Source organism: Tasmannia lanceolata, unplaced genomic scaffold (assembly GCF_043159265.1).
Source record: "Tasmannia lanceolata isolate RefF3 unplaced genomic scaffold, GAP_Taslan_0.1 ptg000007l, whole genome shotgun sequence".
NCBI lineage: Eukaryota > Viridiplantae > Streptophyta > Magnoliopsida > Canellales > Winteraceae > Tasmannia > Tasmannia lanceolata.
The window spans coordinates 3,451,943-3,457,862 of record NW_027518684.1 but is presented as its reverse complement, the minus strand read 5'-3'; the positions used below and the strand labels follow the sequence as shown (position 1 = coordinate 3,457,862).

Genomic DNA, 5,920 nt, shown 5'->3' with positions numbered 1-5,920 from the left:
TGACATCATCAGCTACCAAAACATGAATTACTTTTTATGCAACTAGAAACTTAGAATATGACCTAAAAATAGAGAATAGAATAATAATTAAAAGATTAATATGAGTTCATGGGTGTAGACTGAAACAACCTGAACTTAATCAATTTACAGTGATGTCTGAGATGAGTATTTAAATAAATAAATAGTTGCAATAAAAATAGGTAAATGATATAGGCACAAACTATGTTTTGATAGGGAAATGATAAATGTGCCCCTTTTCATCACACCCAACTGCAGTGTACGTGGCCATCAAATCCGTTGAATCATTCTGACCTGAAGTACATCAGCCCCCTCTGCAATCATTGATACACTGTTGCTAGGTGTCCCAAGTGATGAAAAGGGGCGCACTTATCATTTCCCATTTTGATAATACGCACGAACTTAACTTGTCTCACATGACTTTAACGGCTGTCAAAGGCAGGTGATAGCTTTATTGGGAGCTGTAACAGTTGGTTAAGCGCGTGTGTAGGACAAGGTGGGTTTACACCTATTATAAAAACGTAGTTGTGCCCATATTTAGCAAAACGTGATTTGGCAAAAAAGGGGACGGCAAAAATTCGAGTTTAATGTGGCATTGGTTAAAAAAACATATTAAAAAAACGAAAAAACAAGAAAATGAGTTTAAAATATTGTCATTTACAAATTATGGCGGGGATAAAATTTGAAAGTTGGCCTAAAAAACGTGTTTAAAATATTTAAAATGTTTGCCTAAAAAACGGATTTTTTTTCAGTGTAAAAGTTTTAAATGGAGTATTAAACGGCACACCAATAGAAAACGTTTTTTTTTTCAAAAAAAAAAAGAAGAACCATTTAAAATTGAGTTTTACTATCATTTCCCTAAAAAAATAGAAACTTAGTTAAAAATTAATGATGTGATTAAAGATAACTAACAATTTGAGAAATAAAAATGACTGAATTCGAAAGCAACAAGGTAGATAATGATATTAGGAAAAAAATTAATAAGTAATCGATTAAACATAATTCAGAAACTAACAATAATTAAGTATAGAATATAATAAATTAATAAATAATATATAAAGCAATGTGTAAAAAATAGATAATTAAATGAATAATTCTTATACATGCTTGATATGATGCCCATTTGCGAATGAAATAAAAAATAAAATACGAAGAAAGAAATGGTGAAGGGTTAGATCTTCCCCAATTTCAATGCTCACGATTTCGAACGTTGATCGAAAAAACCATCATTAGAGGGCCCTGTGTGAACAATTGATCAAGTGGGCCATCATGTGGTTTGGTTATAACTGAAAAAATAATTAGAAAATGAATGATATCACTCCTATTGTAGGTTTTTGAAACTACCAATTGTTCTACCATGAATGGATATGTTTTGATATTGATACATGGTCAACTTGTCTTTTTTTCTTTTTAATTGACTGCTGAGAGCTTTCCGGGAATTGTAATAGCTTTTGACAGCTGGTTAAATAATAAAGAACATGGTGAGTTTGTGTCGTTATCAAAACATGGTAAAAATATGATAGTGCGAATATCAGTAGCCACTATTTTAAGTAATCTTGATTTTTATTTATTATAATATTAGCATTGCTGCCCCATGCTATGCATGGCCATGAATGTAAAATAATGGGCCCCAGCCCATCAAAACATCAAGTGTAAAATGATGGGACCCAGCCGATGTTCGGTGGAAATAGTGAGACCCCATCCCATCAAAACATGAAGTAAAATGGTGGGCCCCTGCCAGTGCATATCTTTGAGACTTTGAGTAGAGTTGGTGGGACCCAAATGGTGGGCCTCACCCTATGCATGGATTTGTGCATTGATGGTGGGCCCTATCATATCAAAATATGAGGTGTACTGTACAATGATGTGCCCTGTGATATCACCCTTATGAAAACATGTGTTGTAAAATGATGGACACCACCCATGCTATGCCCTAAGTATAAAAAAAGAAAGAAAGAGAAATGATATATCCGCCCCTTTTTTATCAAAAGGAACACCCATGTCGGTGTATCAATGACTAAAGATCGGCTACATTTGTCAGAGGAATTCAATGCCCCTATTGCCATGAAGAGTACCTTGCAAAAACTAATCCCAAGAGCACCTCAGTTGGATCCATATGTGTTCTAGCGAGGGCAAATAGGGGTAAAACCGTAAAACATTCATTATTAGTATGACCTTACAATGAATGAATTGCCCTTGATATTGGTAGAATTAATTAATGAGTTGCCCATTTTTGACCCAGTCAATGCATGATACTCACAAGGGATTTGCTAGGCAATCTCACGGAAAGCCATTTCTCTTAAGGCTTTGTTCACTTCTTTTCTCGGGAAAGGAAAATAAAAGGTTTCCTGGGAATCTGACGTGGCATTAGGAAAAGAAATTCAGGAAAATTATGTAGGAAAAGGTTTCCCGCGCATGTTCACGTGCGCAGGAAAAGTTTTCCTGAGAAACTGCTTGCCTACCTTTTTTCACTAGTTTTCCCGGGAAAGCAAATCCGACCAAAATAGTGGGATTTGGTTTCCCACACTTCTGAGGAAAGAGACATTTCCACATCATTTTGGCAATTTCCATGTCATTATTTGATATTTTTCACCTAGGCTTCTTACTTTCTCAAGAAAGCAAGTGAACACCATAATTCTATCTTGTCAAAGTCTTGTCAAGGAAAATAGAGGCTGTTTTCCAGGGATTTGCTTTCCTGGAAACACAAGTGAACAGAGCCTTAGATAAGCTTATCTTCCTTCACAAAACATGTTCTCTTAGATAAGCTCTAATCATCCTATGCAGAAAAAACCACTATAAATGAGAGGTGGTAGCTAGGCATCACATGTAATCTCTTTCTTTCAATGGCTTCTTCAATCCCTTTTCCTATCTTCCCCCCTCTCTTCATCTTCTTCTTCTTCTTCTTCTTCTTCTTCCTCACTTCATCACTCTCCCACGCCCAAAAATCTTTCCAACCCCATGCACTCATCCTTCCAGTACTCAAAGATGCAGCTTCCCTCCAATACATAACCAATATCCATCAAAGAACTCCTCTAGTCTCTGTAAAGCTTGTGGTCGATCTCGGAGGCCGATTTTTATGGATAGACTGTGATTCAGATTATGTTTCTTCCTCATTCCGCCCATCTCCTTGCCGCTCGGCCCAATGCTCGCTCGCCCAAATTGCAATTGACCGTTCGATTTGCACACGATGCAACTCTAAGCCTAGTCCTAGGCCAGGGTGCACCCACCGCAACACATGTGGTCTCTCGCCGGAAAATACAATTCTCGGCCATATCACTGGCGGGACCCTGGGGGAGGACATAATTACCCTCCAATCCACCGATGGATCGAAACCCGGCCTCACCGCCACCGCCCCTAAATTCCTCTTCACTTGTACTCTACCCTTCTTCTTAGAAGGTCTCGCTAATGGCGTTCAAGGAATGGCTGGCCTCGGCCGCACCCAATTGGCATTACCATCACAATTGGCAAACACATTTAATTTCAGCCAGAAATTTGCCATTTGTCTCTCATCCTCTACGAAATCCTACGGTGTAATATTTTTTGGGGATGGGCCATACATTTTGAGCCCGGAAATCGACGTCTCAAAGTCACTTATCTACACTCCCCTCATCATAAACCCCGTAAGAAGGTTTAGATTTATTAATGAGACTTCTTACGAGTACTTCATCAGAGTAAAATCCATTCAAATCAACGGGAAAAATGTCCCTTTGAATGCTTCCTTGCTATCTATCGATAGAGACGGTGTCGGCGGAACAAAAATTAGTAGTGTAAATCCTTACACTATTCTTGAGACCTCTATCTATGAGGCCATTACAGAAGCTTTTATTAGAGAGGCTAAATCTATGAACATAACCCGAGTGGCATCTGTTAAACCTTTTGGGGTTTGCTTTAGCTCGAAGAACATTCATAGTACACGAGTTGGGCCCCCGGTACCAACCATTGATCTAGTGTTGCAGAACAAGAATGTGTACTGGAGGATTTTTGGCGCAAATTCGTTGGTTTCCGTGAAGAAAGATGTGTTGTGTTTGGCATTTTTAGATGCGGGTCCTGAGCCTCTCAATTTGATCAACCCCAAAACTTCGATCATTATAGGTGGCCATCAGTTGGAGGAGAATCTATTGCAGTTCGATCTGGCCTCTTCGAGATTAGGGTTCAGCTCATCGCTCTTGTTCAGGCAAACCACTTGTGCCAACTTCAACTTCGCATCAAATGCCTAGAGGGATTTACTAGGTGTTTTGACTGGTTTTGGGTAGGTTTGGTTGAATAATTTCTGGGGTTTATAAGGTGTTTTGTGGCATGACTTCTCTCTTGGTAGCTAGTGGAACACTTTTGTGACTTAGCACTCTTCTATCTTTTATATTTTTTATCTATTTATATTACTAATAACACGCCTAATGCCCTCCTATTTCCCCTTCTGATATAAAAGATTTCAAATATCTTTCAAAGATGTGGATTTCGGCCCATAATATCCCAAACTGCGTTAGAGGTTCTGTGTGCATGGAAATAAAAGAAAAGCTAAACCAGGGCACACCTACATAGAAATCTAAGGCCCTGTAGTTTAAGATTATGAGAACCGATTGTGAGTGTTAAACCTATTATTGGGCTCAAATTTAAACGTAATTTTCAGTCCAATAATCGGTTTGGCACTCACAATCGGTTGTCATAATCTTAAATAAACAGGGCCGAAATGAAAAAATAATAATAATATAGGGAAAGTAAATGACAACAGGAAGGGGCCATAACACTTGGTTGCCTCTCCTCCATGGAAAGAAGAGTGAAAAAGGACAGATTTGTTTCATCGTGACTTCAATTTGGCCCTTTTCACTTTCCTTTCTACTGAGGGGAGGAGGCCAAATGAAGCCGTTGAGAATAATTAGGTGGACACTCATTTTCAGAATCAATGCTAGCAATCAATTTTTTATCCCCACAGGTGGCATGCATATTTGCAATCAATAGTCACGACATTGAACTTGTAGAAATTCATGACAAATGTGCATCTCTCACAAAGATAAAGGACTATAAATGTGGATGGATTAGCTTTTGATAATAAAGGCCTGGGATCATCTAATCAAGGTGTTCTTAAGCATATTTGGCCACACATGCAATTACTCATCAAATCAACGGATCCAATCACATCCTTATCTCATATATGAGGCGTACTTTTGCCATTCTAAGGACAAAAGAGCCAGAAAATGAGAGGGTTTTGCTATTAAGGTGCATTGGAAATTATATTTTACACATCTTTTGATAATAAATTCACAGAATATGAATGTTTTTATCAAACAATGTGTAAAATGATTGTAAAATATCATTTCCAATCCGAGCACCCGTTAGCAAAACCCAAAATGAAAAGGTTTGCTAAACTAAAGTGAGAAAAGGCTATTTGTTCCGTTCCAATCTGAGTTACCATATCATTATTCTTTTGCGGGATTTGCTAGGGACCATTGCATAAGGTAATTCGTGGGCAGGCTGAGAGCTACTCTCTCATGCAACTAGGGGTGTAAATGGATATTCGAAAATTCGATTACCGTCCGCATCCGAATCCGTTTAAAGCGAATATTATCCGGATCCGTTTCAAGCGGATATTATCCGAATCCGTTTATGAGATATCCGGCTCTTAGCGGATGCGAATCTGGTAAATGGTATATCCGATCCGTTTAACATCCGAATCCGAGAAGTAAATTTTATTTATTTATTATTAATAATATCATTAATATTTATTTTTAGTAATGACACACTATCTTTTGTTTCTAAAAGAAGAGTAAATTTTCTTTTTAGAAAAAAAACAAAAACAAAAAGTGTTTTAGGTAGGAAAGGAAGTAATCTCTCATTTTAAGGGCATTCTTGGAGTTTGACATGGCTTCTTTATGAAGCAACAAATGTGGCCTGTAGGATGAAAAAA

At 37.8% G+C, this 5,920-nt stretch overlaps 1 pseudogene; it reads left to right on the top strand.

The window, feature by feature from the left end:
• The first annotated feature begins 2,782 nt into the window (after positions 1-2,782).
• LOC143880809 (putative aspartic proteinase GIP2 pseudogene) lies at positions 2,783-4,366 on the top strand (annotated as a pseudogene).
• The last annotated feature ends 1,554 nt before the right edge of the window (positions 4,367-5,920 follow it).